This window comes from Arachis ipaensis, chromosome B8, assembly GCF_059453495.1.
Source record: "Arachis ipaensis isolate K30076 ecotype BB chromosome B8, ASM5945349v1, whole genome shotgun sequence".
Classification (NCBI taxonomy): domain Eukaryota; kingdom Viridiplantae; phylum Streptophyta; class Magnoliopsida; order Fabales; family Fabaceae; genus Arachis; species Arachis ipaensis.
This window is the reverse complement of record NC_142443.1, coordinates 32899925-32926264: the sequence shown is the minus strand read 5'-3', so window position 1 is coordinate 32926264 and position 26340 is coordinate 32899925. Positions and strand designations below refer to the sequence as shown.

General features: G+C 38.2%; 1 non-coding gene across 1 annotated transcript; it reads left to right on the top strand.

Annotated features, from left to right (window-relative positions):
• Window positions 1-12113: 12113 nt before the first annotated feature.
• Window positions 12114-12221, top strand: LOC148547638 (small nucleolar RNA R71). Its single transcript, XR_015898752.1, has one exon. It is a non-coding gene; the product is annotated as a small nucleolar RNA R71 (small nucleolar RNA).
• The last annotated feature ends 14119 nt before the right edge of the window (window positions 12222-26340 follow it).

The window sequence follows — 26340 nt, the reverse complement described above, 5'->3', positions numbered from 1 at the left end:
CCCCAAGTTTTCCCATGGGCACGCATATATTAATATTATTGAGCTTGGGGTGTTGTCTCCCCCATGTCAGCTTGGGATTCTTTCCATGGTTAATTTTTGAGCTTGGGGATGCGTGTACAGAGGGATTGTTCACGGTTAGCTACCAGGACATTTCAGGCTGGCTATGTAACCAACAATTGATATCAACAGCATTAGGATAGGCATACATCATGTGCATTTGTTTGTTTGTTTTGGTTTGCATTCTTGAATTTGCCTAATTGATATTCATATTTAACTGCTATGTGTTATGTTTGCTATATCTGTAAACTACATGTGTTTTTTTTTGTCTGCTTGCTTATCTGTGTGATTCCACTAGAGATGGAGGTTTTGGAGGAAAGAGGATGATAGAGGATTAGCTTAAGGTTTTGGTTAAGTTTAGGAATCCTTAGAAAATCACCCATGTTTATGGATACTATTTTAAGTCTTTAAGTTCTATAATCCGAGTGTCGGAATTCTAAGATTGCCTCTGGCTTTTCTAGGGCCTTATTTATTATATACGTGGGCACCTGGTGCATGAAATTGTGATATCAATGGCGCCAAAGACTTGGTACGCACAATTGTAATCTCAACTCTTTTTCACAAATTCGCACAACTAACCAGGAAGTGCACTGGGTCATCCAAGTAATACCTTACGCGAGTAAGGGTTGATCCCACGGAGATTGTCGGCTTGAAGCAAGCTATGGTCATCCTTGTAAATCTCAGTCAGGCGGATTCAAATGGTTATGAAGTTTTGATAATTAAAATATAATTAAAACAGAAAATAAGATAGAAATACTTATGTAATTCATTGGTGAGATTTCATATAAGCGTATGAAGATGCTTTGTTCCATCTGAACCTCTGCTTTCCTATTGTCTTTATCCAATCATTCATACTCCTTTCCATGGTAAGCTGTATGTTGGGGATCACCATTGTCAATGGCAACCGTCCGTCCTCTCAGTGAAAATGGTCCAAATGTGCTGTCACCGCACGGCTAATCATCTGTCGGTTCTCACTCATGTTGGAATAGGATCCATTGATCCTTTTGCGTTTGTCACTATGCCCAACACTCGCGAGTTTGAAGCTCGTCACAGTCATCCCATCCCAGATCCTACTCGAAATACCACAGACAAGGTTTAGACTTTCCGGATCTCAAGAATGCTGCTAATTGATTCTAGCTTATACCACAAAGACTCTGATCGTGAACCAGGAGGCTAAGAGATATGCATTCAAGCTCGTTTTCATGTATAACAGAAGCGGTTGTCAGGCACGCGTTCATAAGTGAGAATGGTGATGAGTGTCACATAATCATCACATTCATCATGTTCTTGTGTGCAAATGAATATCTTAGAACAAGAATAAGCTTGAATTGAATAGAAGAACAATAGTACTTTGCATTAATTCATGAAGAACAGTAGAGCTCCACACCTTAATCTTTGGGGTGTAGAAACTCCACCATTGAAAATACATAAGTGAAAATAGGGTAGACATGGCCGAGTGGCCAGCCTCCCATGGAGGTCTCAGAACATAAAAGTTACATATTGTGTTTCAAAGATGAAAATACAATATTAAAAGGTCCTATTTATAATAAATAGTAGCCTAGGGTTTACAGAAATAAGTAAATGAAGCAGAAATCCACTTCCGGGCCCACTTGGAGTGTGCTTGGGTTGAGCATCGAAGCTTTCACATGTAGAGACTTTTCTTGGATTTAAATGCCAGCTTTGGTGCTAGTTTGGGCGTTTAACTCCAGCTCTTATGCCAGTTCTGGCGTTTAACGCCAGAGTAGAGTAGAAAGTTGGCATTTAAACGCCAGTTTTCATTATCAAAACTCGGGCAAAGTATGGACTATTATATATTGCTGGAAAGCACAGAATGTCTACTTTCCAACGCAATTGAGATCGCGCCAATTGGGCTTCTGTAGTTCCAGAAAATCCACTTCGAGTGCAGGGAGGTCAGAATCTAACAGCATCTGCAGCCCTTTTTCAGCCTCTGAATCAGATTTTTGCATAGGTCCCTCAATTTCAGCCAGAAAATACCTAAAATCACAGAAAAATACACAAACTCATAGTAAAGTCCAGAAATGTGATTTTTATTTAAAAACTAATAAAAATATAATAAAAATTAACTAATTCATATTAAAAACTACCTAAAAATAATGCCAAAAAGCGTATAAATTATCCGCTCATCACAACTCCAAACTTAAATTGTTGCTTGTCCCCAAGCAACTGAAAATAAAATAGGATAAAAAGAAGAGAATATACAATGAATTCCAAATATCAATGAAGCTCAGTTCCAATTAGATGAGCGGGACTTATAGCCTTTTTGCTTCTGAACAGTTTTGGCATCTCACTTTATCTTTTGAAGTTCAGAATGATTGGCATCTATAAGAACTCAGAATTCAGATAGTTTTATTGATTCTCCTAGTTCAGTATGTTGATTTTTGAACACAACTACTTTATGAGTCTTGGCCATGACCCTAAGCATTTTGTTTTCCAGTATTACCACCGGATACATAAATGCCACAGACACATGACTGGGTGAACCTTTTCAGATTGTGACTCAGCTTTGCTAGAGTCCCCAATTAGAGGTGTCCAGAGCTCTTAAGCACACTCTTTTTGCTTTGGACCACGACTTTAACCGCTCAATCTCAAGCTTTTCACTTGACACCTTCACGCCACAAGCACATGGTTAGGGACAGCTTGGTTTAGCCGCTTAGGCCAGGATTTTATTCCTTTAGGCCCTCCTATCCATTAATGCTCAAAGCCTTGGATCCTTTTTATTTTACCCTTGCCTTTTGGTTTAAAGGGCTATTGGCTTTTTCTGCTTGCTTTTTCTTTTTCTTTCTTTTTCTTTTATTATTATTATTATTTTTGAATATATTTTTTTTTCTGCAAGCTTTTCACTGCATTTTCTTACTTCAAGAATCAATTATATGATTTTTCAGATTATCAAATAACATTTCTCCTTTTTCATCATTCTTTCAAGAGCCAACAATTTTAACATTCATAAACAACAATATCAAAAAAATGCACTGTTCAAGCATTCATTCAGAAAAACAAAAAGTATTGTCACCACATCAAAATAATTAAACTAATTTCAAGAATGAATTCGAAATCATGTACTTCTTGTTCTTTTCTGGTTAAAACATTTTTCATTTAAGAGAGGTGATGGATTCATAGGACATTCATAGCTTTAAGACATAGACACTAAGACACTAATGATCATGTAATAAAGACACAAACATAGATAGAACAATAAGCATAATTTTCGAAAAACAGAAAAACAAAAGCAAGGAGATTAAAGAATGAGTCCACCTTAGTGATGGCGGCTAGTTCTTCCTCTTGAAGATCCAATGGAACGCTTGAGCTCCTCTATGTCTCTTCCTTGCCTTTGTTGCTCCTCCCTCATGGCTCTTTGGTCTTCTCTAATTTCATGGAGGAGGATGGAATGCTCTTGGTGCTCCACCCTTAGTTGTCCCATGTTGGAACTTAATTCTCCTAGGGAGGTATTAATTTGCTCCCAATAATTTTGTGGAGGGAAGTGCATCCCTTGAGGCATCTCAGGGATTTCATGATGAGGAATTTCCTCATGCTCTTGTTGAGGTCCATGCATGGGCTCTCTTGCTTGCTCCATCCTTTTCTTAGTGATGGGCTTGTCCTCTTCAATGAGGGTGTCTTCTTCTATGACAATTCCAGCTAAATTGCCTAGGTGACAGATGAGATGAGGGAAGGCTAACCTTGCCAAAGTAGAGGACTTGTCCGCCACCTTGTAGAGTTCTAAGGATATGACCTCATGAACTTCTACTTCCTCTCCAATCATGATGCTATGGATCATGATAGCCTGGTCTATAGTAACTTCAGACCGGTTGCTAGTGGGAATGATTAAGCGTTGGATGAACTCCAACCATCCCCTAGCCACGGGCTTGAGGTCAAGCCTTCTTAGTTGAACCGTCTTTCCTCTTGAGTCTCTTTTCCACTGAGCTCCTTCCTCACATATGTCCATTAGGACTTGGTCCAACCTTTGATCAAAGTTGACCCTTCTAGTGTAGGGGCATGCATCTCCTTGCATTATTGGCAAGTTGAATGCCAACCTTACATTTTTCGGACTGAAATCTAAATATTTTCCCCGAACCATTGTAAGCCAATTCTTTGGGTTCGGGTTCACACTTTGATCACGGTTCTTGGTGATCCATGCATTAGCATAGAACTCTTGAACCACCAAGATTCCGATTTGTTGAATGGGGTTGGTGAGAACTTTCCAACCTCTTCTTTGAATCTCATGTCGGATCTCCGGATACTCATTCCTTTTGAGCTTGAAAGGGACCTTAGGGATCACCTTCTTCTTGGCCACAACTTCATAGAAGTGGTCTTGATGGACCTTTGAGATGAATCTCTCCATCTTCTATGACTCAGAGGTGGAAGCTTTTGCCTTCCCTTTCCTCTTTCTAGAGGTTTCTCTGGCCTTAGGTGCCATAAATGGTTATGGAAAAACAAAAAAGCAACGCTTTTACCACACCAAACTTAGAAGGTTTGCTCGTCCTAGAGCAAAAGAAGAAAGAGTAGAGTAGAAAAAGAAGAAAATGGAGGAGATGGAGAGGGTGAGTGGTTCGGCCAAGGGAGGAAAGGAAGTGTTTGTAATGTGAAAATGAATGAGGGATGAGGGGTTTATATAAAAGTAGAGAGGGGAGCTAGGGTTCGTGTATTAGGGTAGGGTTTGGGAGGGAAAGTGTTTGAATTTGAATGATGAGGTAGGTGGGGGTTGTGGGAAAGAGTGGGTAGCTGTGATTGGTGAGGGGTATTTGGAAAAAAGAGATGGAGGTGATTGGTGAAGGGTATTTTGGGGAAGGGTGTTATGGAAAGGTGTGAAAAAGAAAGAGAGAGTTGAGGTAGGTGGGGATCCTGTGGGGTCCACAGATCCTGAGGTGTCAAGGATTTCTCATCCCTGCACCATGTTGGCATGTAAACGCCTCTTGGAGTGTCAATCCTGGCGTTAAACGCCAGGTTGCTGCCATTTCTGACGTTTAACGCCAGCTCTGGCATTTAAACGCCAGCTTGTTGCCCTTTTTTGGCGTTAAACGCTAGTCTGGTGCCCTTTTCTGGCGTTAAATGCCAGTCTGGGGCCCTTTTCAGGCGTTAAACGCCCAGAATGGTGCTAGATTGGGCGTTTAATGCCCATTCTGCTACCCTTACTGGCGTTTAAACGCCAGTAAGCTTTTCCTCCAGGGTGTGCTGTTTTTAATGCTGTTTTTCATTCTATTTTCGCTTTTTCAGTTGTTTTTGTGACTTCACATGATCATCAACCTAAAGAAAACATAAAATAATAATGGAAAATAAATAGATATAATTGAATAAAATTGGGTTGCCTCCCAACAAGCACTTCTTTAATGTCAGTAGCTTGACAGTGGGCCCTCATGGAGCCTCACAGATACTCAGAGCATGATGATGGCCTCCCAACACCAAATTTAGAGTTTGAATGTGGGGGCTCTGTTTGACTCTGCATTGAGAAAAGCTTGTCATGCTTCTTCTCCATGTGTGCATAAGGAGATCCTTGAGCCTTAAACATAAGGCAGTCCTCATTCACTTGAATGACCAGCTCTCTTTTGTCAACATTAATCACAGCTTTTGCTGTGGCTAGGAAGGGTGGTGCGTAGAAATCGTGACGGTTCATTCCTTGGTAATGGCGCTAAAAACTTAATACGCACATTCATAATCTTAGTTCTTTGTCACAACTTCGCACAACTAACCAGCAAGTGCACTGGGTCGTCCAAGTAAATAAACCTTACGTGAGTAAGGGTCGATCCCACGGAGATTGTCGGCTTGAAGCAAGCTATGGTCACCTTGTAAATCTCAGTTAGGCGGATTCAATTGATTATGGAGATTTAATAATTAAAAGATAAATAAAGCGTAAATTAAAGATAGAGATACTTATGTAATTCATTGGTGAGAATTTCAGATAAGCGTATAAAGATGCTTGTTCCTCCTGAACCTATGCTTTCCTATTGTCTTCATCCAATCATTCATACTCCTTTCTATGGCAAGCTGTATGTTAGGTGTCACCGTTGTCAACGGCTACATCCTGTCCTCTCAGTGAAAATGGTCCAATGCGCTGTCACTGCATGGCTAATCATCTGTCAGTTCTCGATCATACTGGAATAGGATCCATTGATCCTTTTGCATCTGTCACTACGCCCAGCACTCCCGAGTTTAAAGCTCGTCGTAGCCATCCCTTTTTAGATCCTACTCGGAATACCATAGACAAGGTTTAGACTTTCCAGATCTCAAGAATGGCCGTCCATGGATTCTAACTTATACCACGAAGACTCTGATTAAGGAATCCCAGAGATACTCATTCAATCTAAGGTAGAACAGAAGTGGTTGTTAGGCACGCGTTCATAGGTCGGGAATAATGATAACTGTCAGGATCATCACATTCATATTGAAGTGCGAATGAATATCTTAGAATCGGAATAAGCTTGAATTGAATAGAAAAACGATAGTACTTTGTATTAATTCATGAGGAACAGCAGAGCTCCACACCTTAATCTATGGTGTGTAGAAACTCTACCGTTGAAAATACATAAGAACAAGGTCCAGGCATGGCCGAGTGGCCAGCCCCCATAAAGGTCTAAGATAGCATAAAACTGATCAAAGATGATCCGAGGATATCAATACAATAGTAAAAAGTCCTATTTATACTAAACTAGTTACTAGGCTCTGCAGAAATGAGTAAATGATGCAGAAATCCACTTCTGGGGCCCACATGGTGTGTGCTTGGGCTGAACATTGAGCTTTACACGTGTAGAGGCTTCTCTTGGAGTTGAATGCCAGTTTGTAACTTGTTTCTGGCGTTTAACTCCACTTTGCAACCTGTTTCTGGCGTTTAACTCTAGAATGCAACATGGAACTGGCGTTGAATGCCAGTTTGTGTCATCTAAACTCGAGCAACGTATAGACTATTATATATTGCTAGAAAGCCCTTGATATCTACTTTCCAACGCAATTGAGAGCGCGCCATTTGGAGTTTTGTAGCTCCAGAAACTCCGCTTTGAGTGCAGGGAGGTCAGAATCCAACAGCATATGCAGTCCTTCTTCAACCTCTAAATCTGATTTTTGCTCTAGTCCCTCAATTTCAGCCAGAAATTACCTGAAATCACAGAAAAACACAAAAACTCATAGTAAAGTCCAAAAATGTGATTTTTATTTAAAAACTAATAAAAATATACTAAAAACTAACTAAATCATACTAAAAACTATGTAAAAATAATGCCAAAAAGCGTATAAATTATCCGCTCATCACAACACCAAACTTAAATTGTTGCTTGTCCCCAAGCAACTGAAAATCAAATAGGATAAAAAGAAGATAATATACTATAAATTCCAAAATATAAATGAAACTTAGCTCCAATCAGATGAGCGGGACTTGTAGCTTTTTGCCTCTTGAATAGTTTTGGCATCTCATTTTATCCATTAAAGTTCAGAATGATTGGCATCTATAGGAACTCAGAGTTCAGATAGTGTTATTGATTCTCCTAGTTCAGTATGTTGATTCTTGAATACAGCTACTTTATGAGTCTTGGCCGTGGCCCTAAGCACTTTGTTTTCCAATGTTACCACCGGATACATAAATACCACAGACACATAACTGGGTGAACCTTTTCAGATTGTGACTCAGTTTTGCTAAAGTCCCCAATTAGAGGTGTCCAGGGTTCTTAAGCACACTCTTTTTTTTTTTGCTTTGGATCTTGACTTTAACCGCTCAGTCTCAAGCTTTCACTTGACACCTTCACACCATAAGCACATGGTTAGGAACTGCTTGGTTTAGCCGCTTAGGCCAGGATTTTATTCCTTTAGGCCCTCCTATCCACTGATACTCAAAGCCTTGGATCCTTTTTATTTACCCTTGCCTTTTGGTTTTAAGGGCTATTGGCTTTTTCTATTTGCTTTTTCTTTTTCTTTTACTTTTTTTTCGCTATTTTTTTTCGCAAGCTTTTGTATTCACTGCTTTTTCTTGCTTCAAGAATCATTTTTATGATTTTTCAGATTATCAAATAAATTGTCTCCTTTTTTCTTATTCTTCAAGAGCCAACATATTTAACATTCATAAACCACAATATCAAAAGACATATGCACTGTTCAAGCATTCATTCAGAAAACAAAAAGTATTGTCACCACATCAAAATAATTAAACTAGTTTCAAGGATGAATTCGAAACCATGTACTTCTTATTCTTTTGTTTTTAGAACATTTTTTCATTTAAGAGAGGTGATGGATTCATATTCATAACTTTAAGGCATAGACACTTAGACACTAGTGATCATATAGTAAAGACACAAACATAAATAAAACATAAAGCTCAAAAATCAAAAAACAGTAAAATAAATAGACAAGGAGATTAAGGAATGAGTCCACCTTAGTGAGGATGGCGTCTTCCTCTTCTTGAAGAACCAATGGTGCTTTTGAGCTCCTCTATGTCTCTTCCTTGTCTTTGTTGCTCCTACCTCATAGCTCTTTGATCTTCTCTAATTTCATGAAGGATGATGGAATGCTCTTGGTGCTCCATCCTTAGTTGTCTCATGTTGGAGCTTAATTCTCCTAGGGAAGTGTTGATTTGCTCCCAATAGTTTTGTGGAGAAAAGTGCATCCCCTGAGGTATCTCAGGGATTTCATGGTGAGGAATTTCCTCATGCTCATGTTGAGGTCCATGATCTCTTATTTGCTCCATCCTTTTCTTAGTGATGGGCTTGTCCTCTTCAATGAGGATGTCTCCCTCTATGTCAATTCCAGCCGAATTATAGAGGTGGCATATGAGGTGAGGAAAGGCTAACCTTGCCCAAGTGGAGGACTTGTCAACCACCTTGTAAAGTTCTTGAGGTATAATCTCATGAACTTCCACCTCCTCTCCAATCATGATACTATGGATCATGATGGTCCGATCTATAGTAACTTCAGACCGGTTACTAGTAGGAATGATTGAGCATTGAATGAACTCTAGCCATCCCCTAGCCTTCTTAATTGAACCGGCTTGCCTCTTGAGTCAATTTTCTATTAAGCTCTTTCCTCACATATGTCTATGAGGACTTGGTCCAACCTTTGATCAAAGTTGACCCTTCTAGTGTAGGGGTGTGCGTTTTCTTCCATCATTGGCAAGTTGAATGCCAGCCTTACATTTTCCGGACTAAAATCTAAGTATTTCCCCCGAACCATGGTGAGCCAATGCTTTGGATTCGGGTTCACACTTTGATCATGGTTCCTAGTGATCCATGCGTTTTCATAGAACTCTTGAACCATTAAGATCCTGACTTGTTGAATAGGGTTGGTGAGAACTTCCCAACCTCTTCTTCGGATCTCATGTCGGATCTCCGGATACTCATTCTTTTTGAGCTTGAAAGGAACCTCAGGGATCACTTTCTTCTTAGCCACAACTTCATAGAAGTGGTCTTGATAGACCTTTGAGATGAATCTCTCCATCTCCCATGACTCATAGGTGGAAGCAATTGCCTTCCCTTTCCTCTTTCTAGAGATTTCTCTGGCCTTAGGTGCCATAAATGGTTATGGAAAAACAAAAAGCAATGCTTTTTACCACACCAAACTTAAAATGTTTGCTCGTCCCCGAGCAAAAAAAGAAAGAAAGAAGGAGAAGAGGAAGAAAATGGAGGAGAGGGAGAGAGGTGTGTATTCGGCCAAGGGTAAGAAGAAAGGGTTGTGTTGTGTGAAAATGAAGAAGGAATGAGTGGTTTATATAGGAGTGGGGGAAGGTTTAGGGTTCGGCTATTAGGGTTGGGTTTGGGAGGGAAAAGAATTTGAATTTTAGAGGTGGGTGGGGTTTATGGGGAAGAGAAAATGGATGTGAGTGGTGAGGGGTGATGGGAAAGAGTGGTTGAGGGGATTGGTGAAGGGTATTTTGGGAAGAGGGTTATGAAAAGGTGTGAAGAGGAGAGAAGAAAAGGTAGGGATCCTGTGGGGTCCACAGATCAAGTGGGGTCAAGGACTTAACATCCATGCTCCAATTAGGCGTGTAAAACGCCCTTGCTGTGCAATCCTGGCGTTTAACGCCAGACTGCTGCTTATTTCTGGCGTTAAACGCCCAAATGTAGCCTGTTTCTGGTATTTAACGCCAGGCAGATGCTTGTTTCTGGCGTTAAACGCCAGCTTGGTACTTGTTTCTGGCGTTAAATGCCAGACAGATGCTTGTTTCTGGCGTTTAAACGCCAGACTGCTCTCCTCCAGGGTGTGCTATTTTCAATGCTATTTTTTATTCTGTTTTTGATTTTTCAGTAGTTTTTGTGACTCCACATGATCATCAACCTAAAGAAAACATAAAATAACAAGAGAAAATAAATAAATATAATTAGATAACATTGGGTTGCCTCCCAACAAGCACTTCTTTAATGTCAATAGCTTGACAGTGAGCACTCATGGAGCCTCACAGATGTGCAGAGCATTGTTGGGACCTCCCAACACCAAACTTAGAGTTTGAATATGGGGGTTCAACACCAAACTTAGAGTTTAGTTGTGGCCTCCCAACACAAAACTTAGAGTTTGACTGTAGGGGCTTTGATTGACTCTGCAGTGAGAGAAGCTTTTCATGCTTCCTCTCCATGGTTACAGAAGGAGATCCTTGAGTTTCAAACACAAGGTTGTCCTCATTCAGTTGGAGGACCAACTCTCCTCTGTCCACATCAATCACAGCTCTTGCTGTGGCTAGGAAGGGTCTTCCAAGGATGATGGATTCATCCTCATCCTTCCCAGTATCTAGGATTATGAAATCAGCAGGGATGTTACTAACACGTCCTCTACTTGTCCATAAGCCTGTTTTCTTGAGTTGTCTGCCATCTCTAACGAGATTCTGGCAGCTTGCACCTCAAAGATCCCAAGTTTCTCCATTACAGAGAGTGGCATTAAGTTTATTCCTAACCCAGGTCACACAGAGCCTTCTCAAAGGTCATGGTGCCTATGGTATAGGGTATTATGAATTTACCAGGATCCTATTTCTTTTGAGGCAATTTCTGCCTATCCAATGCATTTAGTTCATTGGTGAGCGAGAGAGGTTCATCTTCCCAAGTCTCATTACCAAATAGCTTGGCATTTAGCTTCATGATTACACCAAGGTATTTAGCAACTTGCTCTTCAGTAATGTCTTCATCCTCTTCAGAGGAAGAATACTCATCAGAGCTCATGAAGGGCAGAAGAAGGTTCAATGGAATCTCTATGGTCTCTAGATGAGCCTCAGATTCCTTTGGTTCCTCAAAGGGATACTCCTTATTAGTCAGTGAACGTCCCAGGAGGTCTTCTTCACTAGGATTCACGTCGTCCTCCTCCTCTTTGGGTTCGGCCACACCATGTAAGGCTATGGCCTTGCACTCTCTTTTTGGATTTTCTTCTGTATTGCTTGGGAGAGTACTAGAAGGAGTTTCAGTGACTCTTTTACTCAGCTGGCCCACTTGTGCCTCCAAATTCCTAATGGAGGACCTTGTTTCATTCATGAAACTCACAGTGGCCTTAGATAGATCAGAGACTATATTTGCTAAGCTAGATGGGTTGTGCTCAGAATTCTCTGTCTGTTGCTGAGTGGATGATGGAAAAGGTTTGCTATTGCTAAACCTGTTTCTTCCACCATTATTAAATCCTTGTTGAGGCTTTTGTTGATCCTTCCATGAGAAATTTGGATGATTTCTCCATGAGGGATTATAGGTGTTTCCATAGGGTTCACCCATGTAATTCACCTCTGTTATTGCAGGGTTCTCAGGATCATAAGCTTCTTCTTCAGAAGATGCCTCTTTAGTACTGTTGGATGATTCCTTCAATCGATTAAGACTCTGAGAGATCATATTGACTTGTTGAGTCAATATTTTGTTCTGAGCCAATATAGCGTTCAGAGTATCAATTTCAAGAACTCCCTTCCTTTGAGGCGTCCCATTACTTACAGGATTCCTCTCAGAAGTGTACATGAACTGGTTATTAGCAACCATGTCAATGAGTTCTTGAGCTTCTGCAGGTGTTTTCTTTAGGTGAATGGATCCACCTGCAGAATGGTCCAATGACATTTTAGATAATTCAGACAGACCATCATAGAATATATCCAGGATGGTCCATTCTGAAAGCATGTTAGAAAGACACTTTTTGGTCAGTTCCTTGTATCTCTCCCAAGCTTCATAGATGGATTCACCTTCTTTCTGTCTGAAAGTTTGAACATCCACTCTAAGCTTGCTAAGCTTTTGAGGAGGAAAGAACTTGGCTAAGAAAGCCGTGACCAGCTTATCCCAAGAGTTCAGGCTATCCTTAGGTTGAGAGTCCAACTATATTCTAGCTTTGTCTCTTACAGCAAATGGGAAAAGCATGAGCCTGTAGACCTCGGGATCAACCCTATTGGTCTTAACAGTATCACAGATTTGCAAGAATTCAGTTAAGAACTGAAAAGGATCTTCTGATGGAAGTCCATAAAACTTGCAGTTCTGTTGCATCAGAGAAACTAATTGAGGTTTCAGCTCAAAGTTGTTTGCTCCAATGGCAGGGATTGAGATGCTTCTTCCATGTAAATTGGAATTTGGTACAGTCAAGTCACCAAGCATCTTCCTTGCATTGTTATTATTTTTGGCCATGTCTCCTTCTTTTTCGAAAATTTCTGTCAGATTTTCTCCAGAGAGTTGTGCTTTAGCTTCCTCTTCAGAGTCCTTTTAGGTTCAGGATCAGCTTCAACAAGAATGTTCTTATCCTTGTTCCTGCTCATATGAAAAAGAAGAAAACAGAAAATATGAAATCCTCTATGTCACAGTATAGAGATTCCTTTATGTGAGTAGAAGAGAAGAATAAAAGAAGGGGAAGAGAAAAACTCGAACACAGAGAGGAAGATGGTGTTCGAATTTTGGGTGGAAGAGAAGTGTTAGTAGATGAATAATTAAATAGAAGGAGATGAAAGATGAGAGAATTCGAAAATTAATTAAAGTAAATAAAAAAATAATTTTTTGTTTTTAATTTAAAATCAAATTTATAATTCAAAAATTAAAAAGAAAAATGAAATTAAATTAAAGTTTAAAATAATTAGTTAATTAAAAAGGAATTTTGAAAAAGAGGGAAGGGATTTTCGAAAATTAGAAAGAGAGAGTTAGTTAGGTAGTTTTGAAAAAGATAAGAATCAAACAAAAAGATAAGATTGATTGAAAAAGATTTGAAACTTAATTTTTGAAAAGATAAGAAGTTAGAAAAGATTTTGAAATTGATTTTGAAAAAGATGTGATTGAAACTTATTTTGAGAAAGTTTTGAAAAAGAAATTTAAAAAAAAGATTTGATTTTGAAAATTAAAGTTGATTACTTGACTAACAAGAAACAAAAAGATATGATTTTAAAATTTAAAGGTTGAACCTTTCTTAATAGGCAAGTAACGAACTTAAAATTTTTTGAATCAATCACATTAATTGTTAGTAAAGATTTTGAAATTATGAAATAAAATAAGAAAAAGATTTCTGAAAATCAATTTGAAATTTTCGAAAATCATAAAAGAAAAATGAAAAAGATTTGATTTTTGAAAAAGATTTGAAAAAGATAGAATTTTTAAATTGAAAATTTGATTTGACTCATAAGAAACAACTAGATTTTAAAAAGTTTTGAAAAAGTCAACTAAAATTTTCGAAATTTTTGAGTGAAATAAGAGAAAGATATTTTTTTATTTTTGAATTTTAATGATGAGAGAGAAAAACATCAAAAAGACTCAATGCATGAAAATTTTGGATCAAAACAAATGATGCATGCAAGAACACTATGAATGTCAAGATGAACACCAAGAACACTTTAAAGATCAAGATGAACATCAAGACTTATTTTTGAAAATTTTTAAGAAAAGAAAAACATGCAAGACACCAAACTTAGAGATTTTTCATGTTTAGACACTATGAATGCAAAAATGCATATGAAAAACAACAAAAGACACAAAACAAGAAAATATGAAGATCAAACAAGAAGACTTGTCAAGAACAACTTGAAGATTATGAAGAACACATGCATGAGTTTTTGAAAAATGCATAAATTTTAAAAACATGCAATTGACACCAAACTTAAAAACTGACACAAGATTCAAGCAAGAAACATAAAATTTTTGGTTTTTATGATTTATAAGATCTTTTTTTTGTTTTTTTTTCTAAAATTATTTTGGGAAAAACAAAAAAGAAGAATTTTTTTTGTATTATTTTCGAAAATAAGAAATAAAAAGCTTAAAAATAAAATAAAATTACCTAATCTGAGCAACAAGATGAACCGTCAGTTGTTCAAACTCGAACAATCCCCGGCAACGGCGCCAAAAACTTGGTGCGCAGAAATCGTGACGGTTCATTCCTTGGTAATGGCGCTAAAAACTTAATACGCACGTTCATAATCTTAGTTCTTTGTCACAAATTTGCACAACTAACCAGCAAGTGCACTGGGTCGTCCAAGTAATAAACCTTACGTGAGTAAGGGTCGATCCCACGGAGATTGTCGGCTTGAAGCAAGCTATGGTCACCTTGTAAATCTCAGTCAGGCGGATTCAATTGATTATGGAGATTTAATAATTAAAAGATAAATAAAACATAAATTAAAGATAGAGATACTTATGTAATTCATTGGTGAGAATTTCAGATAAGCGTATAAAGATGCTTGTTCCTCCTGAACCTCTGCTTTCCTATTGTCTTCATCAAATTATTCAAACTCCTTTCTATGGCAAGCTGTATGTTAGGCGTCACCGTTGTCAATGGCTACATCCTGTCCTCTCAGTGAAAATGGTCCAATGCGCTGTCACTGCATGGCTAATCATCTATCGGTTCTCGATCATACTAGAATAGGATCCATTGATCCTTTTGCGTCTGTCACTACGCCCAGCACTCGCGAGTTTAAAGCTCATCGCAGCCATCCCTTCCCATATCCTACTCGGAATACCACAGACAAAGTTTAGACTTTTCGAATCTCAAGAATGGCCGTCCATGGATTCTAACTTATACCACAAAGACTCTGATTAAGGAATCCCAGAGATACTCATTCAATCTAAGGTAGAACGGAAGTGGTTGTCAGGCACGCGTTCATAGGTTGGGAATGATGATGACTGTCACGATCATCACATTCATATTGAAGTGCGAATGAATATCTTAGAATCAGAATAAGCTTGAATTGAATAGAAAAATGATAGTACTTTGTATTAATTCATGAGGAACAGCAGAGCTCCACACCTTAATCTATAGTGTGTAGAAACTCTACCGTTGAAAATACATAAGAACAAGGTCCAGGCATGGCCGAGTGGCCAGCCCCATAAAGGTCTAAGATAGCATAAAACTCATCAAAGATGATCCGAAGATATCAATACAATAGTAAAAAGTCCTATTTATACTAAACTAGTTACTAGGGTATGCAGAAATGAGTAAATGATGCAGAAATCCACTTCTGGGGCCCACTTGGTGTGTGCTTGGGCTGATAATTGAGCTTTACACGTGTAGAGGCTTCTCTTGGAGTTGAACGCCAGTTTGTAACCTGTTTCTGGCGCTTAACTCCACTTTGCAACCTGTTTCTGGCGTTTAACTCCAAAATGCAACATGGAACTGGCGTTGAATGCCAGTTTGCATCGTCTAAACTTGGGCAAAGTACGGACTATTATATATTGTTGGAAAGCCCTGGATGTCTACTTTCCAACGCAATTGAGAGCGCGCCATTTGAAGTTCTGTATCTCTAGAAAACACACTTTGAGTGCAGGGAGGTTAGAATCCAACAGCATCTGCAGTCCTTCTTCAACCTCTGAATCTGATTTTTGCTCAAGTCCCTCAATTTTAGCCAGAAATTACCTGAAATCATAGAAAAACACACAAACTCATAGTAAAGTCCAGAAATGTTATTTTTATTTAAAAACTAATAAAAATATACTGAAAACTAACTAAATTATACTAAAAACTATGTAAAAACAATGCCAAAAAGCGTATAAATTATCAGCTTATCAAAGGGTCTGCCAAGGATGATGGATTCATCCATATTCTTCCCAGTGTCTAGGATTATGAAGTCAGCAGGGATGTAAAGGCCTTCAACCTTCACCAAGTCATTCTCTACAAGTCCATAAGCCTGTTTCCTTGAATTGTCTGCCATCTCTAGTGAGATTCTTGCAGCTTGCACCTCAAAGATCCCTAGTTTCTCCATTACAGAGAGGGGCATGAGGTTTATACTTGATCCTAGGTCACACAGAGCCTTATCAAAGGTCATGGTACTTATGGTACAGGGTATTAAGAATTTTTCGGGATCCGGTTTCTTCTGAGGTAATTTCTGCCTAGTCAAGTCATTCAGTTCATTGGTGAGCAAGGGGGTTTCATCTTCCCATGTCTCATTACCAAATAACTTGGCATTCAGCTTCATGATTGCTCCAAGGTACTTAGCAACTTGCTCTTCAGTAATATCTTCATCCTCTTCAGAGGAAGAATACTCATCAGAGCTCGTGAATGGCAGAAGTAGGTTCAATGGAATCTCTATGGTCTCTATATGAGCCTCAAATTTCTTTAGTTCCTCATTTGGGAACTCCTTGGAGGCCAGTGGACGTCCATTGAGGTCTTCCTCAGTGGAAATCGTTGCCTCTTCCTCCTCTCCAGGTTCGGCCGTGTGGGTTATGTTGATGGCCTTGCACTCTCTTTTTGGATTCTCTTCTGTATTGCTTGGGAGAGTACTAGGAGGGAGTTCAGTAACTTTCTTACTCATCTGACCCACCTGTGCCTCCAAATTTCTAATGGAGGACCATGTTTCAGTCATAAAACTTAGTGTGGTTTTAGATAGATCAGAGACTATGGCTGCTAAGCTAGAGAGACTCTGCTCAGAATTCTCTGTCTGTTGTTGAGAAGATGATGGAAAAGGCTTGTTATTACTAAACATGTTTTGTCCACAATTATTATTATTGAAGCCTTGCTTAGGCTTCTGTTGATCCTTCCATGAGAGATTAAGATGATTTCTCCATAAAGGATTATAGGTGTTTCCATAGGGTTCTCCCATGTAATTCACCTCTTCCATTGTAGGGTTATCAGGATCATAAGCTTCTTCTTCAGAAGATGCTTCTTTAGTACTGCCTGTTGTAGCTTGCATTCTAGAAAGACTCTGAGAAATCATATTGACTTGCTGAGTCAATATTTTATTCTGAGCCAATATGGCATTCAGAGTATCAATCTCAAGAACTCCTTTCTTCTGAGTTGTCCCATTATTCACAGGATTCCTTTCAGAAGTGTACATGAATTGGTTATTTGCAACCATTTCAATGAGTTCTTGGGCTTCTTCAGGCGTCTTCTTCAGATGAAGAGATCCACCAACAGAGTTGTCCAATGACATCTTGGACAGTTCAGACAGACCATCATAGAATATACATATGATGCTCCATTCTAAAAGCATGCCAGAAGGACACCTTCTGATCAATTGCTTGTATCTTTCCCAAGCTTCATAGAGGGATTATCCTTCCTTCTATTTGAAGGTTTGGACTTCCACTCTAAGCTTACTCAATTTTTGAGGTGGAAAGAACTTTGCCAAGAAGGCATTGACCAGCTTTTCCCAAGAGTTCAGGCTTTCTTTAGGTTGTGAGTCCAACCATGTCCTAGCTCTGTCTCTTACAGCAAATGGGAAAAGCATAAGTCTGTAGACCTCAGGGTCGATACCATGGTTCTTAACAGTGTCATATATTTGCAAGAATTCAGCTAAAAACTGATGAGGATCTTCCAATGGAAGTCCATGATACTTACAATTCTGCTGCATTAGAGAAACTAATTGAGGCTTAAGCTCAAAGTTGTTTGCTCCAATTGCAGGAATTGAGATGCTCCTTCCACAGAAGTCAGAAAAAGGTGCAATGAAGTCACCAAGCATCTTCCTTGCATTGTTGGCATTGTTGTTGTTTTCGGCTGCCATGTCTTCTTTTCTTTCGAAAATTTCTGTTAGGTCCTTTCCAGAGAGTTGTGCTTTAGCTTCTCTTAGCTTTCTCTTCAAGGAACTTTCAGGTTTAGGATCAGCTTCAACAAGAATGCATTTATCCTTGTTCCTGCTCATATGAAAGAGAGAAGGACAAGAAAGTATGGAATCCTCTATGTCACAGTATAGAGGTTCCTTGAGGTGTTAGAGGAAAAGGAGAATAGAAGGATAAGGTAGAGAGGAGAATTCGAACTTATAGAGAGGGAGAGAGTCCGAATTGCTAATAGAGGAGAAGTGTTAGTCCTTAAATAGAAAAAGGTGAGGAGGGAGAAGAATTTTCGAAAAGAAAATTAAAAAAATTAAATTAATTAAAAAGAATTTTGAAAAAGTGGTTGATGGTTTTCGAAAATTAAAAGTGAGAAAGTGGTTTTGAAAAAAATTTTAAAGTTAGCAATCAAAAAGATATTATTGAAATAGAAATCTTTTAAAATCAAACAAAAAGTCAAGTAGTTAATTTGGAAAGATTTGAAAATTAAATTTCAAAAGATAAAAAGTTAGAAAAGATTTTGAAATCAAAATTTATGATTGAAAATTATTTTGAAAAAGATGTGGTTGAGAAGATATGATTGAGAAGATATGATTGAAAAATAATTTAAGAAGATTTGATTTTGAAAATTAAAGTTGATTACTTGACTAACAAGAAACTAAAAGATATGACTTTTAAAATTTAAAAATTGAACCTTTCTTAAGAGGCAAGTAACAACTTGAGAATCTGACTCAATCATATTAATTGTCAGTATTAATTTTGAAAATATGAAATAAAAATAAGAAAAAGATTTTGAAAATCATTTTGGAATTTTTGAAAATATTTAAAAAGAAAATTGAAAAAGATGTGATTTTTGAAAAAGATATGATTTGAAAAAGAATTGAATAAAAAAACTAACTTACCTCCCTTGTGCTGTTCTGGCGTTAAACGCCCAGAATGGAAGACATAATTATGAAAAGACATAATTATGTAATTCCTCTGCTGTATGTTCTGAATCTTCAATTCTCTGTAAACTTGACTTGAAAAGACATAATTATGAAAATTTTTTGGATTTTTCATGATGAGAAACAACAAAATGAAACTAATCATGGAAGACTAAGATCAGATAAACAATGCTTGCAGGACACCAAACTTAGAAGTTTGTATACTAGGGACAATAACAATTTGAAAATGCACATGAGAAACAACAAAAGACACAAAACAAGAGAATTTAAAGATCAGACCCAATAAAATCATCAAGAACAACTTGAAGATCAACAAAGAACATAATGCATAAAGTTTCGAAAAATGCAAGAAAAGGAAAAACATGCAATTGACACCAAACTTAAAAATAGACACTAAACTCAAACACAAAATTTTTGGTTTTTATGATTTTATAAAATATTTTGTATTTTTCGAAAGTGTTTTGAAAAAAAAAAAGAAAAATAAGGAATTTAGAATTCTTAATGAGAATTCCAGGAATCATGAAATGTTAGTCTAAAACTCCAGTCCAGGAATTAGACATGACTTACTAGCCAGCCAAGCTTTCAGTGAAAGCTCCAGTCCAAAACACTAGACATGGCCAATGGCCAGCCAAGCTTTAGCAGATCATTACGTTCAACAGCAAGATTGATAGAAATCAACAAGCTCTTGTGATGATATATTGAAACCTCGGTCCAAAGATTAGACATGGCTTCACAGATAGCCAGACTTCAACAGATCATCATGAAACTCTAGAATTCATTCTTAAAAATTATGAAAAAAAAAATTTCGAAAATAAAATAAAAAATAAAAGCTTAAAATAAAATAAAATTACCTAATCTGAGCAACAAGATGAACCGTCAGTTGTCCAAACTCGAACAATCCCCGGCAACGGCGCCAAAAACTTGGTGCAATAAATTGTGATCTCAATGGCGCCAAAGACTTGGTACGCACAATTGTAATCTCAACTCTTTTTCACAACTTCGCACAACTAACCAGCAATGCACTGGGTCGTCCAAGTAATACCTTACGTGAGTAAGGGTCGATCCCACGGAGATTGTCGGCTTGAAGCAAGCTATGGTCATCCTTGTAAATCTCAGTCAGGCGGATTCAAATGGTTATGAAGTTTTGATAATTAAAATATAATTAAAATAGAAAATAAGATAGAAATACTTATGTAATTCATTGGTGAGATTTCAGATAAGCGTATGAAGATGCTGTGTTCCATCTGAACCTCTGCTTTCCTATTGTCTTCATCCAATCATTCATACTCCTTTCCATGGCAAGCTGTATGTTGGGGGATCACCGTTGTCAATGGCTACCATCCGTCCTCTCAGTGAAAATGGTCCAAATGCACTATCACCGCATGGCTAATCATCTGTCGGTTCTCACTCATGTTGGAATAGGATCCATTGATCCTTTTACGTCTGTCATTACGCCCAACACTCGCGAGTTTGAAGCTCGTCACAGTCATCCCATCCCAGATCCTACTCGGAATACCACAGACAAGGTTTAGACTTTCCGGATCTCAAGAATGCTGTCAATTGATTCTAGCTTATACCACGAAGACTCTAATCATGAACCAGGAGGCTAAGAGATATGCATTCAAGCTCGTTTTCATGTAGAACAGAAGTAGTTGTCAGGCACGCGTTCATAAGTGAGAATGGTAATGAGTGTCACATAATCATCACATTCATCATGTTCTTGTGTGTGAATGAATATCTTAGAACAAGAATAAGCTTGAATTGAATAGAAGAACAATAGTAATTTGTATTAATTCATAAAGAACAGCAGAGCTCCACACCTTAATCTATGGGATGTAGAAACTCCACCGTTGAAAATACATAAGTGAAAATAGGGTAGACATGGCCGAGTGGCCAGCCTCCCATGGAGGTCTCAGAACATAAAAGTTACATATTGTGTTTTAGAGATGAAAATACAATAGTAAAAGGTCCTATTTATAATGAAATAGTAGCCTAGGGTTTACAGAAATAAGTAAATGATGCAGAAATCCACTTCCGGGCCCACTTGGAGTGTGCTTGAGCTGAGCATTGAAGCTTTCATATGTAGAGACTTTTCTTGGAGTTAAACGCCATCTTTGGTGCCAGTTTGGGCGTTTAACTTCAGCTTTTATGCCAGTTCTGGCGTTTAACGCCATAATAGGGTAGAAAGTTGGCGTTTAAACGCCAGTTTGTGTTATCAAAACTCGGGCAAAGTATGAACTATTATATATTGCTGGAAAGCCCAGGATGTCTACTTTCCAACGGAATTGAGAGCGTGCCAATTGGGCTTCTGTAGCTCCAGAAAATCCACTTCGAGTGCAGGGAGGTCAGAATCCAACAGCATCTGCAGCCCTTTTTCAGCCTTTGAATCAGATTTTTGCTCAGGTCCCTCAATTTCAGCCAGAAAATACCTGAAATCGCAAAAAACACAAAAACTCATAGTAAAGTCTAGAAATGTGATTTTTATTTAAAAACTAATAAAAATATAATAAAAATTAACTAATTCATATTAAAAACTACCTAAAAATAATGCCAAAAAGCGTATAAATTATCCGCTCATCAGCACCTTAACCATACTAACAACCCCCGGTTCTCATCCTATACGATATTGTGGTTTTTTATATGCAGGTCAAAAGGCACCTCGCTAGTCGTCTAGAGTCCTACAGCGAAGTGGATTATTTTGGGACTTTGTTTTGGGTACTTTTATATATGACTATATGTATATAACTCTCCTAACAACTTGTTTTACTTTTGTACCTCTTAGAGGTGTATGGAGAACTAGGACCTCTTTTGTGTATTTTGGGCAACGGGTTTTGTATATATATATATATATATATATATATATGGTAAATGTTATCCTACTCTTTCTAAAGTAACATGTAAGTTACCCTCTCTGATGTGTCATATTTTAATTGAGTGTTTATTTTAACCTGAGTTACTTTAATCTCATGAGAGTTAATAATATCTTGGAAGACAGTGACGGCCTGACAGAAGAAGAAAATAGAACACCCAATAAGACGGTGATACTTAGGAGGCACAACGACGACGACAAAGGAGTGTGGAGGAGTAAACGCAATTAGAGATAGTTGGAGTACCTTTTCTAGAAGAATAATTTGGGAAGAGAAAACAAGACACCCAATGAGATGGTGATGGTTGGGAGTCGTAACGACGACGATGAAGGAGTACAATGGGGAGGAGTAAACGTAATTAGAGAGAGTTGGAGTCTCTTTTTTGGAAGAATGATTTGGGAAGAGAAAATAAGACACCCAATGAGACGGTGATGCTTGGGAGGCGTAATGACGACGATGAAGGAATGGAGAGGAGTAAACGCAATTAGAGAGAGTTGGAGTACCTTTTCTAGAAGAATGATTTGGGAAGAGAAAACAAAACGCCAATGAGACGGTGATGCTTGGAGGCGCAACGATGATGAAAGAGTGGAGAGGATAACTCAGGTTAAAATAAACACCCAATTAAAATGTGACACATCAAAGAGAGTAACTTACATGTTACTTTAGAGAGGGTAGGATAGCATTCACCATATATATATATATATATATATATATATATATGTGTGTGTGTGTGTGTGTGTGTGTGTGTGTGTGTGTGTGTGTGTGTGTGTGTGTGTGTGTGTGTGTGCGTGTGTGTGTGTGTGTGTGTGTGTGTGTAAATATTCTCCGGCCAGCCTTAGCTTCACAGGCTGAGTTAGGAGTGTAAAACCCGGTTAAATAATGAATAATTAAACCATAAATTAAAATATATTCTAGAAAATGAGAAATAAGATTTTTGTGGGTTAATATGGTAGAGAAATTTAAAACGAGAATTTTGACACCAATTTTAAAGAAATCAGCTCATGATCGGGCCGAACGGGCCAAACCGGGCCAACCGGACCCAAGTTGGGCCTAAGGGCCCAGTCAACTCTCATTTAATGAAAGAGCTCAGCTCTCTCTTCCCTCTTGAACACACACACACGCTGGAAATTAAAGAAAGGGGGAGGGGGAAGATTGAAACCCTTGCTACTATTCACCTCAAACTTCCATGGATCATAACTTTTGATCCGGAGCTCCGATTGATGCACCATTTGCAGCCACACGACCATGGCGTCGAGATCTACAAAATCCATACAAGCAATCTTGAGGTAAGCCACGTTTTCTTCTTTGAACTCCAGCCCTTAGTTTCGAGTTTCATGGGCAAAAATGTTGAGATTTTGAGCTCCTTTGTGTTATAGGATCAAATTAACTTGAAATGAAGGCTTGTTCTTGCTCCCTTGGTCTTTGGGTAAGGTGAGATTCTCAACCCTAAGCTAAAGACTTGAGATTTTGTGATTTAGTGATTAAGCTATTGTGTTTGGGTATGATATTGTGGCTTAGGCATTGTATATGTGTGTTTTGGAGCTCGATTGGTAATTTTGGAAAGCTTTAGGGTGGAACACCAAGCTTGGAAATCTGACTGGTGGAGTTGGAAGCCTTGGAAGTTGAATTTTAGTGTGTTCCAGGTGGAACGGTAATCGATCAAGGTATGGTTTCAGTTTTCTGTATCTAAAATGTAATGTGGTTATGAAAACGTAGGCTAGTGACCCTAGGAAAGGGCCTTGGAATGTTGATGTAGTTGTTGAATAATTTAGATTGAATTGAATATGTATGAATGATGTTGTAAATGGTTGTGTGTGGTTGTATTGGTTAGTGAAGTATGAAATATGGTATGTGATGTGGATTAATATGTTGGATTGATGATAGAGTAGAGGACCTTGTTGGTTATATATATATATATATATATATATATATATATATATATATATGGTGATTGGTACCTTGAATGTTTATTTGGAGTTTGGAATGTGATTTGTTTATTTATGATGTGAGATTTGGTTATATATGGTGTAATTGATGGATTGATGAGTGAATGAGGTTTGGAAATGGTAAATGCTGGAAGGTTTTAGTTTTGGGTTGATTTTGATTGGATTTGGTAAGTGTATGTTTTGAAATGGGGAGTTTATGAGTTTTGGTAAAAATAGAATTTTGATGAACTTTAACGTATCATATCTTGAGTTATTGTTTTCGGAATTTGATGATTTTTAGATAAAAAAAAAAGACGATTTCATAAGCTTTAAAATGGCTTAAATTTGGTGAAAATCTAAATTTTGTGGAAGGAGATATGAACGTTGGAAGTTCGGGCCAGAAAACTGAATTCTGCAACTTCTGCAGAATTTGTGATTTTTGGTTCGTGTGCGCACGCACAGCCCTCTGCGCACGCACAACCAACGAAGGATTGCAAGCTGTGCGCACGCACACATTGGGAATGGCACACTGGTGGTGGCGCTAGCACACCTTGTGCGCGCACCCCACCCTGAGGATTTCGCTTTTTGTGCGTACACACAGACTTGTGCGTATGCACACTTTTAAGAATGCTTCTGGGCGTGTGCACGCACAACCCCGTGCGTATGCATGCAACCCAGTTCTCTTCTAAAGCTTTTGTTTTCAAGCTCTTCACATTCCCAACAAGCTTGTAACCTTCCGAGATGTTGTTTCACACTTATAAACCCCCAATTTCATCCCTTAAATCTTGAATTGATGTAAAATACCTAGTGAATGAGAGTAAGTTGGGGGAAAGGGTAGCTTATGGATGAAGAAAGGGGATGTTATGATGGGTTATGATGAAAAATGATGAGATGAATGTTGATGTTGGCTAAGTATAAATGTATATGTACTTCCTGATTGAATACGGCAAATGAATAATGAATGGAAAGGTTGCCAGGTTGGGTGTGAGTATGTTTGTAATGCTTTCTCTCTGGTTGTGAGGGCGACATGGCGCAGATACCCTCTAATGGCGACAGAGTGCAGATACCCTCTAATGGTAAATTGGTGACAGGGCACAAACATTCTTTAACGGTGACAGGGCACAAATACTCTCTAACAGTGACAGGGCACGTACTCCCTCTAACGGTATTAACGCGCAACAGAGAGACGATGTCCGGGTTAGCTACCAGATATGTCGGGTTGGCTTGATAACCGACAGATGCGACTCATCAGCTGCTAGGACAGGCATGCATCATCTGCATTATATGTGAATTATTTGGAATGCCTAATTGCTTGCACCATTACTTGCTAATTGCCTAACTGTCTTATCTGTTTCCTACTTATGCATTTCTTATTTGATATACTTGTGTTTGCATCTCTATTACTGTTGGTGGTTGGGAGGTTTGCAAGATTTCGAAAGGGGGATATCTAGTTAGCCTGAAGATCCTTAAGTTAGTCGCCTGTTTTCATTTCTTATGGTTTAATACATTTATGCGCTTTGATTATAATCTGGAAGTTCTAGGATTGCCTTTGTCTTTTCCAGGACATTACATGTTAGATATTTGGGCACTGTTACCATGCTGAGAACCTCTGGTTCTCACCCATGCGGATTTTGTGATTTTCAGATGCAGTACGAGAGGCTCCTCGCTGAGGCATGCTGGAGACTTCCTTTTGGCAGAGATCCTTAGCTTTTTGGGATTTTATTTTGATCTTATATACTTGTTTAGATACTTTATTCTCCACTATACATGTATTTTGTATTAATTCATCTTAGAAGTTATTTTGGAGAAATAGGTTTTGTATTTTGTCTGTTGGGTTCTTTTGGGGCTTCCTTATTATATATGTATGTGAACTGTTATGCTCGGACCGGTTATCTTCGCAAGCCGAGTCCCGAGTCTAGATATATGTATTTTGGCACTCTTTTGTATATCTCTTTGCTTTAACTTACTCTCTATCTGTTCGTTTACGTTATCGATCGGAGTGTTGCGCTTTTTGATTTAACAGTTTGATTTACACCTTTTTCTTCAAAGGCTCCTAGTTATAAACATTCTTGCAATACTATATGTACTAAATCTTTATTTTTAGAGGTTGTAATACCTCACCACCTCTATTTTATGACATAAGCATAAGACTCTGTGTGGTACGGTGTTACAAGGAGCTTGATATTATGTATTCTTGACCCTCTACTCTTGTTTCCTGTATATATATTATATATAGCACCTTAGCTTTCTTCGTACATAAGTAACCTTGTATCCTGTGCGTTGCGCTTTTAATTTTGCGATTTTGCTTTAGCTATTTTCTTCAAGACTCCTCGTATATTATATTCTTCTAATTATTACACGTATATATTTTATTTTAGAGGTCATAGCGCCTTGCCACCTCTGTTTTACATCCTAGGTATAAAGCTCTATGTGGTAGGGTGTTACAAGAGCAATTAGGATAGTTTAGTAACATGCTTTAGATTATATTCTAGAGAGAGAAGCTCTCTCTTCTCTCTAGAATTAGGGTAGAATTAGGTTAGATTTCTCTTAGATTTAGGTTTAATTGTTGCTCTCATTTAGTTTTCTTGCAATTTCTTGTTCTTATATTTTGCTCTTTTAGTTTTACTTGCTATTTCCTTTATTTTGTTGCTTTTGTGTTCATGAC